Consider the following 13,069-nt stretch of genomic DNA (forward strand, 5'->3'; position numbering starts at 1 on the left):
AAAAAGCCAAATACAACAAACGAGCCAAATCAGAAAACACAGAATACAACTCTTTAAACGCAGTGATTGCTGCCCTTTCTCTTTGCTTTACAAAGGGAACATCTTGAAGCGCATCGCGTGTCTGACTCACGTGTGAAAGCGGCGTTTCAGAAGCGTGTCTGAAACCACGTGGTGGGCGGGGCCAGCAGGCGTTCTGAGGGCGGGGCGTGCGCGGAGGTGACTGTGTACCTTTCTGCCCACCCCACCCCTCTCTCTCTGTCAGCCAATCGAGCCTGCATATGCAAACGACCCGGCCGAATCCGGCCCAATCAGGAGCGAGGGGGACGCGGCTATGCAAAAGAGCAGCCTTCCCATTCTGAGCCCCGAGGCTGGAGGCGAGTGAGGCGCGGATTGTTGCGGGAAGCGGCGAGCTTCGGGCAAGGAGGTTGCGCAACAACAATCATCCTATTTCAGTTTTTGCAATTCGTGCAATGCTGTTTGCAAGAAGAGGACCCCACCGGGCAGCGGCGCCGGGGCAGAGGATCTGCTACTGAGGCGGAGAGCTTGGCTTTTCCCCCGGCAGAGGGATAGCAGGACCGCACACCTGAGCACAGGTGCGTCAGGTAAGCCCCAGGGGAGGCGAGGACTCCAAAGAATGAATGGGCTGGCGAAGCCTAGAGAGAGAGGTGTGTTGGTTGGGGTGGGGGACACCTGGAAGGCTGGGAAGGCGCTCTGCACATGCTCAGAGGTCTCCACGCCTGCCATCCTTCCAGGAAACGGGTCCTCCTGATGTTCTGCCCTTGCATCTCGGTATTGTCTACACTCGCTGGAAGTGGCTCTCGGGAGTTTCAGAATGGGAGTTCAACTTGGGGTCGAACCTGGGATTCCTGCATTGCAGGGGGTTGGACTAGATGACCCTTGGAGTCCCTTCCAACTCTGTAATTCTATGATTATGATCATCATCATCATTATTTATAAAGTGTTGTAGATTTTCTGGGTGCTGTAGAGAGATTCAAATCTTTGCACCGTTTCTGCGGGAAGCCTTGTCCTCTTGATAGTTGTGGCACTAAAGGAAAACGGAATGGGGAGGGGAAAGGAAAGCAAGTGAGAGCAGGTGCAAATAAAAAGACGAAAAGCAAAATAACCTTTTGGAGTTACATGTTCCTCGCACCTGGTGTGGTAACCCCAGTTTGCAGACGGGCTCTGAATTTCCTTCTGAAATGGAGGCGTTGTGCTGTTCTTATTTATGGTGTCCGGCATGGGAGGCACGAGAGAGTTATCTAGTCTGGTCCCACCACAAAGCCATCTCTCCAGATTCTTCTTGCAAGGACAAAACGGGGAAATTAAAGGATGTTAGATAAGTGATCCAGCCTTCTGCTTAATGGGGGTGAGGGAAGATTAAACATATTAATTCTCCCCTCTCCTCCAATCTCCCAATCTCCTCCATCTTTCCCTAGAGGAGGTAGACTCACTTGTTAAGCTTGGGTCTTCTTTCTAAAATCTAATCCCACTCTCTTTAACAAAAAAGGGGAGGATTCTTGGGGATTTGTGGGAAGTTTTAAATAGCAACTCAGCGTTGCAATCTGAAGAGAGTTGTCGCTTTTTTATTTCATTTTATAACGTATATAAAACAGAGAGAGCAGTTATAACCACAGATGCAAATTGAAAGATGAGGAGCAAAACTTTAAAACAGGTGTGTCGAATGAGCACAGTTGCACGTGAGCTAAAATAGCAAGTCCAAGTATATAATATTGGCGTTATCTGATGATCCAGTATACATCCAGACTTGCCAGGCTTTAGATGTGGTTTGTCTTCCAAATGATGCTTCCACTATATATGTCATGGAGAAATGTCAAATAATAAAAGAGAGTTTGGAGGTTCCAGTCCTTGCCAATATCTCAAATTTTCATGTAATTTTCTCCATTCTTCCAAGGTGAGTGGCACCAAGCATCCAGTGTCAGATTTTGGGCTGTTTTTCACTGAATTGCAATTACTATTTCATTTCATTTCACTTTTAATTTGTGTACTCCTTTCTATACACAAGTCGGGCATCTGAGTACACACACATTATTTATTTCTATCTTTCAAAAGGTGTCATGTTTTCTCTAAAATACAGTATAGAAACTGAGTTTTTGACTCACACCGTGGTTTTTACATTGTAATTTTTTTGTAGTGAACTGCCATGAGATCTGCAGATAAATGGTGGTATACAAATTTAATAAATAAAAATAAAATTTGCAAGCTGAAGAAACAACAAAATAGACAGCAAAGATCACACACCTAAAAACAATCTGATCCAATACAAAAAAGTCACAATGAAAACGTAACTTTAAAATAAACAACATATCAAATAAAGCAATAATCAATAATCCATTGGAATATAATAGTAAACGGTAAAATTAAATATCAGCAAATAATCATTAAACAGTTTACACTTAACAATTACAATAAAGAATTTACCAAACTTTAATCAATAAAAATAATAGCAAGTCACATTGCATAAAATACCACAAAACATACAAAACCATGAAAAAGGATCAGATTGAGAAACAAGGACACACAATTTGCAAAATTATTTTTTTAAAATATCCCTGAACTCCTCTCTTCCCAACTGCTTCTGCTGTTCCTAAAGTCAAGGTCTGCAAAGTTTTTGTGATGCCTTCATTCTCTTGTCAATGCAATGAGAAGAGTGACATTTTTGAAAAGAATAAAGCGATTCCACGACCGCCGTGAACTGTACTTTCCCCCCCACGTCTACAATCTTCCATCGCATCAGTAATGCGTCTGGAACTGCACGAGTTTGGGATGTCTCATGGCGAATTGCAGACTTGCCCTAAAACCGGCTAAGAATAGGGGTTTTTAAAGAAATGTCACAAAGTACAAACAAAGATTGTTTTAAAATAAACGGCAGGTGCACATTTTCGTAAGGTGGAAAAGCTCGTCAAAAATGGCTTTCCAGAAAGAGAAAGTACTGAGAGCAGGCCCTTGATAAATCTCAGCACATATTTATTTCATAAAATTTATATACCGCTTGATTGGGAACAAACAAACAAACAAACAAACCTCAAAGTGCTTTACAAAGAGAATGAGAACAATAAGGTAAAAACTACTCTTTAAAACGTTCAAATGATAAAATCAACAAGAAACTAAAAATGTATTAAAAGATACAGCAACATTTGATGTGTCCAGTTCGGCTTTGCCTAACAAACGTGTTTTAGCATGTGCTGGAAAAAAGATACGTGCTGCGCTGATGTCAATGGGCAGGGAATTCCAGAGTGTAGATGCTGCCACGATAAAAGATTGATTTCTTGCAAAAGGGGAACGGTATTATGCCGGCACCTGTAAGCCACCCCAATGCCACGGTTCCAAACTACTGAGAGGGCATGTAAGGGGTTGGACGATCACACAGGTAAACTGGTCCCAAGTTTTTAAGGCCTTTCTTGAACTCAGCTCAGTAGCAAACTGGCCACCAGTGCAGATCTCTGCGCAGAGGCCTTATATATGCTGACAAGGTCACATCAAAAGCCCTGCTTTGAGTTACTGTGGAGAGAGCGCCTGGTATTTTAGGCACCTGCCGGAGTAACTCTTGAGCAAGGGTCAGCAACCTTTTTCAGCCGGGGGCCGGTCCACTGTCCCTCAGACCTTGTGGGGGGGCTGGACTATATTTTGGGGGTGGATGAACGAATTCCTATGCCCCACAAATAACCCAGAGATCCATTTGAAATAAAAGCACACATTCTACTCATGTAAAAACACGCTGATTCCCGGACCACCTGTGGGCCGGATTTAGAAGGCGATTGGGCCAGATCCGGCCCCCGGGCCTTAGTTTGCCTTCCCATGCTCTTGAGAATCCTGCTTCCTGAGCTCTCTAGAGCTTGATATAGTTGTGCCCAAACCTTGAACTTTGTAGCGGGCATGGGCATAGCCAATATATTGGGGGGGGAGCTTTTGGGGGGGGCAGAACCTCAGATTTGCATTGATTTTGATTTAATGGGGGGCAGCTGCCCCCCTCAGCTACGCCCATGGTAGCAGATGGGCAGCGAGTGCAAATCCCACAAGAAAGGTGTGTATTTATTTTTCATATCCCGTCAATCTGACTGGGTTGCCCCAGCCACTCTGGGCGGCTTCCAACATCAAACATTAAAAACTTCCCTAAACAGGGCTGCCTTCAGACGTTTTCAGAAAGTCAGATAGTTCTTTATCTCCTTGATATCTGATGGGAGGGTGTTCCACAGGGCGGGCGCCACCACTGAGAAGGCCCTCTGTCTGGCTCCCTCTAATCTCACTTCTTGCCCAAGTCGTATCTAGTTGAGTCTCCTGCTTCAACAGTGGGCAGTCAAGGTGTCTCCAGGAAGCTGATCATGGGAAATGTGCATAAAATGATGCACAGAGTGGATAAAATTAACAGGGAGAAGTTTTTGTTCCTCTCTTGTGCCTCCAGTGAAGGTGAATGTTGGAAGTCTCCAGACAGACAAAAGGAAGGCTGCTTTAGGCAGCACAGAGAATTCAGACTCTGAGAGGACTCCTCTTTTCCAGGGACAGTCCTGGGTTTACAGAAGCCGTCCCGGTTTCTGATTTGATCCCAGAATGTCCTGTTTTTCTTTAAGATGTCACTATTTCCATCTGAGAAGTGTTGGAGGGTCTGGAGTTATGTGACCCCCGAGCCAAGGAGATAAGTAACTAAACAATACAATAATCTTTATTGTCATTGTCCCATACAGAACAACGAAACTGAAAATCTACATCAGACATTCAGAAACCAACAAGCCTGCTATCCCAGCCTGGTTAGCCCCCTAAAAACTCTGATACCCCATAATTAAATACAATACAACCTGAAGGCAGCCCTTTCCGGGGGTGGGATCTAGTTGGTCACTTATTTTGACCAGAGACTGGACTAGATGGGTCCCTTTGACCTGCTGCAGAGACCTTCTTAAGTGGGGAAAAACCCGAAATCGTGCTCCTTCCCCACAAGGGAGCATTAAGCAGTAAATGTTCCTCCAGCTTCTCTCCTCCCCACCTGAAATTAATTTCTGGAAAGGACTCTCTCCCCAGAGATCTGACAGTTTTGGCAATGGAAACTTTCCCAGGCATTTCAATTGTAGAGAGAATTAATTTGTGATTATTGTTGTTATTTGCAGTTCCCCTCTTCCTCTGTAGCCGCTGTTTCAGAATTTGGCATCCGTTAGTTAAATGACAGCAAGGCCTAGATCAGAGGAGGGCTATAAACCTTGATTTCCCCCCAGCCCCTAAAAAATGCACCTGGGCTGGTGAACATCCCTGTGGGAGGGAGTTCCATAGTTTAACTCTGCACTGTGTGAAGAAAGACTTTGTTTTCTGAACCTTCCTGTATTCCGCTTCCTTGGATTTTCACGAGTTCAAATGTTAGGAAAGAGGCAGAAAAACTTTTCTCCACCCACATTCTCCATGCCTAGCATAATTTTATAAACTGCTGTCATTTTTTGATCTAAGCTTCTCATTTTTTGAATTTAAATTCTATTCCCTGCATTTCTGTAGCAATTTGTCTTTAAAAATTTGAAAAAAAAAATCTCCAATAATTTAGTGCGAATTTCTCTAGTTTGTTGCGGTGGCTAGAATATTGACCCAGGACCAGGGTTGGAATATCCGCTTGGGCATGAAGCCCAGTGGGTGTGACTCTGGGCTAGTCACTGCTTCTAAGCTTCTAACCTACCTCACAGGGATGTTGTGGAGATTAGAGAAAAACCGGGATATAAATGCAACAAATAAAAAACCCAAAGATAATAAACACATTTTTGCTGGCTGTTTCAACTAGGAAATATCTCCTCATGCAAAGTATTTTTGTAGGTTGTCTTTCCTTTTAGGTACTAAGATATTCGTGTTTGGAAAACTGCATTGCAAAGTTTGGATAAGTGCGAATCTCCAAGAACGCCTGCGTCCTGCTTCGTGCATTATTATTTTATGGATGCTGCAGATTTGATTGATTTAAGTGTGAACTGGATCAAAATTCTCCCCCATGCCTTAGATGCTGGAACAAAACCCGCTCTCCATATCCAGGGATCTGATTCTAGAATCTTAAATTTGGGCGGCGGAGCCTTGGAGGCCAGACTGTGGGATTCTCTGAGCAGGGTAGACAATGTCTCTGTTACACAGCCTAACCAGGTCTACTTGGAAGTAGAATTTAATAGGGCTTGCTCCCAGGTAAGTAGGGTTAGGCTTGCAGTCTTAAGTGGCCATCACCCTCACTGGATTCAGGCGACAGGTCCACCTAAGGTCCTTTCTCCAACGGCGGTCAGCCCACAAGCCTGATGAAACTGGATAAAGTGTGGTGCTGATAGCGCCAAGGTTGCAGGATTGATCCCCTTATGGGACAGCTGCATATTCCTGCCTTGCAGGGGCTTGGACTAGATGCTCCTCAGGCTCTCTTCCAATTCTATGAAACAGCCCTCATTGAATTCCTGGTGTCCAGCATTGAGCAACTTGCTGTAGACTGCCCCTGCACATGGAGGTTCAATCCCAATAGAATGTCATATAAAGAGACTTGTTGGGTGTCAAAGCAAGCACACATCTGACATCCTTTCACCCACGACAGATGGCCAAACAGACGCTTGCTAATAATAATAATAATAATAATAATTAATAATATGCCACCCATCGGACTGGGTTTCCCCAGCCTCTCTGGGAGGCTTCCAGCAAAACATAAAATCACAAGAAAACATCAAATATGAAAAGCTTCCCTATACAGGGCTGTCTTCTGATGTCTTCTAAAACTCAGTCCTTTATCTCCTTGACATCTGATAGGAGGTTGTTCCACAAGGCAGGCACCACCACCGAGAAGGCCCTCTGCCTGGTTCCCTGTAACTTCACTTCTCACAGGGAGAGAACTACCAGAAGACCCTCGGAGCTGGACCTCCGTGTCTGGGCTGGACGATGGGGGTGGAGACGCCCCTTCAGGGATACAGGACCTGAAGATGTAAACACTCCCGCAATATTTTCTTTCTCACCCCAGTCTAATGTCCAGAGGTAGATTTTCCCTGCCTGAGGAGGCTCCATCTCACTTTGGGATTTAGGTCATTTTTCTTTCTTCAAGGCTGGGTGGGAATCCACCCCCTCCGCCCCCTGTCTCAGTATAAACCCCCTTCCCACCCCCCACCCCGACCACGTTGCAGAGGAGGCTTGTGACCGGAACAGCGAATGGGGAACTGCTACCCCCCCAAAATAAACTGCGACTTTCACTCTGTGTCACTCCAGAAATTAGCCAGAATCTGCATGGCCAGGTGGCATTTCTGTGCATGACGCAGAAGCCAGGACTTTAAAAATAAAAATAAAAATAAAATGACTATTTCTGTAGAGGCCAAGAAAAAAAACCCCAACCTGATGTATTAGGGTGAGCCTGATAATCTCTAGATGAGTTTTTAAGTTTGGAATCCCAGTACGTTGCTGAGCGTTTTGCTGCCAAACACCCAAGTATCAAACTCTTGCGCCTTTGGCCTCTGAACCGACAGTTTTTCGGATCGTAAATCATTCTTAGAAATAAGGAATGCAGCTGTTAATGTGCTTGGAGGGACTTCATATATATCGCATTTAAGTTCTCCCCAATGAGCTCAGAGAGGCATACCTGGTTTTCTCCACCCTCATTTAATCTCCACTGCAACCCTGCAAGGTTGGCCAAGGCAACAACAGCTCCAGAATCGCTCACCGAGTTTTGTGGCCGAGTGGAATTTGAACCTGGCTCCCACGTCCTACGTATTCCTCTATTACAGGTGAAACTTGAAAAATTAGAATATCGTGGAAAAGTTCATAATCATCACAATTATAACAAATAAAGGCTTGACATATCTCGCTTTGCATGTCATGAGTCTGTCTCATATATTAGTTTCACCTTTTAAGTTGTATTACTGAAATAAACGAACTTTCCCACGATATTCTAATTTTTCGAGTTTCACCTGTACATTGCGCATGTCACCTAATATACATTCCTCTATTTCACATATTATCGTTTCTCCACGTTTCTCAGATTTCAAATCCTGCCTGTGATTTCATTTAATTGCTATATTAAAATAAATAAATAACCCCCAAAGGCTTCCACGCTGCCATAAACTGTCCATCGTGAAGATCTCTTCTTCACGCTGTTAGCTTTGCCAGTTCTGCAGAGAGCGCCGATTTGTAGGAGACGTTCTTCTTTCTCTGGACTTCCTTTCCAGTTATTTGCAGATAAGATTCTGGCTGCTGTTGGATATTTGGCGATCTTCTTGCACATTTCGCATTCCAGACGAGCAGTTTGTGGGGAAAGTCACTTTGACCAGCGGCGAGGGTGGGGGAGTCTGTTAGACGTGAGTCAGGGAGCCGACCTCATGAGCATTTTTTAAATGAATTTTCTCAAATCTTGGGATGCTCTTGAGAGGATTGAAATCATGTGTGCTTCCTAAATGGAGCTTCCATGGACACAGCCAGTCTTCCTTGGAACGGCCGAGGCTGTTGATCTCACATCCTGCTTGCCATTTGGGGCAGCTGTCTGGCTACTGTGAGATCAGGACAGCACTTGGGTAGCTCAGTCAGTAGAGCACCAGACTCTTAATTCTGGGGGTCGTAGGTTCGAGCCCTGCATTGGGTGAAAGATTCTATTAACAAAGATTCTCACACTATTAACAAAACAACTTTAAAAGCACATTAAACAGCACAACCACAAGAAAAATCAAATTATAAAATTCACACAAGAGGCTGCAAAGGATTTGGGAAGGGGTGGCTGGCCAGGTGGAGTTGCCAGGTGCCCTTCTTTATATCCACTTTGTGGGCATCTTTGTAAAGCAGGAATGGAGATTTAGGGGGTGAAATGTGGGTGGCCCCCAGAGTCCTCTCTATGCGGCCCTTGAACCTATCAGCTCCCTCACCAGCCCTTTTTGCACCCTCGTCAAACAACTACCATCTGGGATAGCCCAGAGGGTAGAGCACAAGATTCTTAATCTCAGGGTTGTGGGTTCAATACTGGGCAAAAGATTCTCGCCCTACAGGGGGTTGGACTAGATGACCCTCATGGCCCCTTCCAACTTGACAATGCAATGAATCTGTGATTCTAGGACGCTTGGCTTAGAGGAGCCCCTGTGACCTGATCCAGCAGAGCTCTCTCTATGTTCTAAGGAGAGGATGCAGTCTTTATTTGCAGCGCAGTTGTGCTATTTGTGGGGAGAGCTTTGTGGGGGGGGGAATCCCCCCCAGGCATTTTGGAACCGGTCAAATCTTGGCCGTTCTGTTCAAGGCAGAGAGGGACTTTTTGCTCTCTGACACACGGTCCTGACTGGCGCTTCCGAAGGCAAGACACCCCCCCGCCCCCCCCGCTCTTCCTGGCTACCTATTTTTGTGGTCACGGCCAGCCTCATCCCCCGGTTTCCTGTCGTCTGTTTTATTTTGGGACCTTGGCTCAGCCTCCCATTCTTATTTTCAGCGCTCTCTTTTTTTTGCATTTTGTTTCCACATTATCTTCTTCCCATGCTTTTAAGCGTTTGGAAGCAGGCAGACGCAAACAAACAAACAGCAAAATCCAGGAAAATGATCCGCACTTTCAGAAGCAACCCGTAAACTGGAACGCAAACCACCCTCTGACATTCACACCTTGCCGAATCTTGCAGGTACAGCTCTCCAGCCGAATAATTTCCGTAAATATTCAAACAGTAGGGCGAAGATTCCACAAAAAATCACACTCAAATCCATGCAATATGTTGTTCATGTATCATGTATCCTTTACCCTAAGGTTCCCTGGTGGATTGCAATGTTAAAACACCATACAGTGGTACCTCGGGTTACATACGCTTCAGGTTACATACACTTCAGGTTGCATGCGCTTCAGGTTACAGACTCCGCTAACCCAGAAATAGTGCTTCAGGTTAAGAACTTTGCTTCAGGATGAGAACAGAAATCGTGCTCCAGTGGTGCGGCGGCAGCGGGAAGCCCCATTAGCTAAAGTGGTGCTTCAGGTTAAGAACAGTTTCAGGTTAAGAATGGACCTCCGGAACGAATTAAGTACTTAACCCGAGGTACCACTGTATTGAAAACTATTGAAAACAATGGTTCCAGTTACAGATGGGTAGCCGTGTTGGTCTGCCATAGTCGAAATAAAAAAAATCCTTCCTGTAGCACCTGGTATCTGAAGAAGTGTGCATGCACACGAAAGCTTATACCAAGAACTAACTTAGTTGGTCTTTAAGGTGCTACAGGAAGGAATTTTTTTATTGAAAACAACTTACACAAGAGTAAGGTACAATCACCCCCCCCCCCCCCGGATTGAGGGTCAGAAGAGGAAATGGCTTTGCAAAAAACATTTCTGCTAGGCAAAATTCACATCCAAAGACATGTGTGTTCGGTGTACTAAAATGCTGATTAGCTTTCACAGGGCGATTTTAAAATATAATAATGTCAAGCCAATTTTGGGAAGAGTGGGTCCCTGAATTGAACACGGAAAAGCGAGAAACCAAGTGAAATCGACAGGCTGTCCCATCGCTACTGTGAGAGAAGCAAGCAGCTCTGTTAACTTTCCAACGGGCAGATGACCCAGAAACATTTATCGGGGAAATTAGCAACAGGGGTGACGAGGGACACCTGTGCAGCCCAGATCCTGGGATGTAAGCCCTGAAAGACTGTTGGGTCCTAAGGAGGGAGGAGCAGAAGGCCCAGGAAGGAGGCAAGGTCTGCACTGAGAGGACCTGAGCTCCAGCGAATATGTGGAACCTTCACAGTGAGGGGCAGTCTATCTTGGAATGGAACAAGCCACAAAGGTGGGCTTCCTTTTTCTCCCCATTGCCCTCCACCTTGAATTGCTTGGGCAGAAATGTTGGCTGTCCAGCGCTGAAATCAGGATACATCCCCTCCAACATTTCTCTGATGACAATAGAGATGTCCTTTTCAATAATAATAATAATAATAATAATAATAATAATAATAATAATAATAAATTTTATTATATATACCCCGCCCATCTGACTGGGTTCCCCCAGACACTCTGGGTGGCTCCCAGCATATAGAAAAACATAATGAAACATTAAAAAACGTCCCCATACAGGGCTGCTTTCAGATGTCCTCTAAAGGTTGTATAGTTATCTCCCTGGCTCGGGGGTCGCATAACTCCATACCCTCCAACCTTTGTCCAGTGAAAATAAGGACATTCTAAGGAAAAACGTGACATTCCAGGATCAAATCAGAAACCATGACAGCTTGTGTAAATCCGGCACTGTCCCTAGAAAGTAGGGGCGCTTGGAAGATCCTCATCTATTGAGGATTGAGGCTATTGAGCCTCATCCAGTAAGGGGTTTTCCTCCTCACTGTGTTGGTAGCCTGTGTGTGGGCTGTACTACTAAACTGAGTGGATTCACTGGATATTTTAAAAATCCCTGCACATAGAAATCTAGCTTTTCAGGGACGTGCTTTCAAACTGCTAGGTTGGCAGGAGCAGAGACCGAGCAACGGGAGCTCACCCCATTGCGGGGATTCGAACCGCCAACCTTCTGATTGGTAAGTCCTAGGCTCTGTGGTTTAACCCCACTATTTAGTAATGTATTTAGCGCTAACTCTGGAAGGGTAGACTCAATTCTGATCAAACAGCCTCCTAGAGCAAAAGATGCATAACTTTAAAATGAACAGTTTATATCAAATAAATCCTGGAACACAATAATCCATTAGAATACCATATGAATACACAATGAAATTAAAGATCAACAAATAATAATTAAACAGAAATTCACTCTTAATTACATTGATTTATAAGCTGTAATCAATAAAAGTCACCGGGCATAAAATAACACAATGCATTTTGAAAAGCAAAGACACGGGCTGAAGGAACAACAAAATAGGAGTGGATTTCTATTTAATAGTTATGTATTTGCTGGTATTTTGAGAATCAGTTTTGTTGTGTGCTATAATATTTTAATGGATTGCTGAATATTACTTTATTTGATTTAAAAAAATTATTTTAAGTCATATCTTTTACATACCCGCCTACATTTCTCTGATGAAAACAGGGATGTCCTAAGGAAAAGCGGGACATTCCGGGATTAAATCAAAAACCTGGATGGCTTCTGTAAATCCGGGTCTTAACTTCTGTATAAATACCAAGAGGAGGGCCATCTAGAACAGGGGTCAGCAAACTTTTTCGGCAGGGAGCCGGTCCACTGTCCCTCGGACCTTGTGGGGGGTTGGACTATATTTTTTGGGGGTGGGGGGTGAACAAATTCCTATGCCCCACCAGTAACCCAGAGATGCATTTTAAATAAAAGAACACTTTCTACTCATGTAAAAACACACTGATCCGTGGGCCGGATTGAGAAGGTGATTGGGCTGGATCCGCCCCCCGGGCCTTCGTTTGCCTACCCATGGTCTAGAACAGGGGTCAGCAAACTTACCGCACCTCTGGCCGGTGTCTCCAGTGCTGATCACACGGCGGGTCGGAGGGCGGGGGAGCGTGTGCCCATACGCGTGCGCACACGCTATTTCTGGCACACTTCCGGGTTGGAGGAGCACTGGAAATACGTAGCTTGTGCACATGTGCACTGGCCTCCTCCAACCCAGATGTGCACTGGAAATAACACTTGTGCATGCGCAAATAACGCTTGCGCATGCGCACAACCTATTTCCGGTTCTCCTCCGACCTGGAAGTGGGCAGCCGTGCAGCACAGCGCCAGTAACAGTGGGCAGCGGGGGTTGCCGCGGGCCAGATAAACGAGTCCCTTGGGCCTTATCCGGCCCGCAGCCCTTAGTTTGGGGACCCCTGGTCTAGAAGCTGTCTTCTGTGCCTGAGAGGATGTTCCATGCTTTTATGTTGACGGGGATCTCAGATTATGCGCTTCCCCTTTTTTGGTAGTTCTATTGAGCCTAGAGGGATAATTTTATCTCCAAATAATGGATTTCACTTTTCATTTCCATGCCTTCCAACATTTCTCAAACTCCACACTTGAGAACTAGAATCTTGCAGAGTTCCCATGGCACGTAGATCAAGGGACGGAGTTTTCACGCCAGTCAGTCTAGGATGCAGTGACAAAGCTCAGTTGGGAGACCACAAGACTCTTAAGTTCAGGGTTGCGGGTTCGAGCCTCAACTTGCACAGAAGATTCCTGTGTCGCAGAAGGTT

At 45.1% G+C, this 13,069-nt stretch overlaps 1 protein-coding gene across 3 annotated transcripts in view; it reads left to right on the forward strand.

Moving 5' to 3' along the window:
* Positions 1–414: 414 nt before the first annotated feature.
* Positions 415–13,069, forward strand: part of MEF2B (myocyte enhancer factor 2B) — a 29,508-nt gene continuing 16,853 nt past the window's right edge. For 2 of the 3 annotated variants that reach the window (XM_081177926.1, XM_081177928.1), the window contains exon 1: positions 415–602. The gene's annotated coding sequence lies outside the window, so the exon portion shown is untranslated. The remainder of the gene's footprint in view (positions 603–13,069) is intronic. The other variant, XM_081177927.1, reaches the window with a different exon arrangement.

This window comes from Podarcis bocagei (assembly GCF_964188305.1).
Source record: "Podarcis bocagei genome assembly, chromosome: 18".
Taxonomy (NCBI): Eukaryota; Metazoa; Chordata; class Lepidosauria; order Squamata; family Lacertidae; genus Podarcis; species Podarcis bocagei.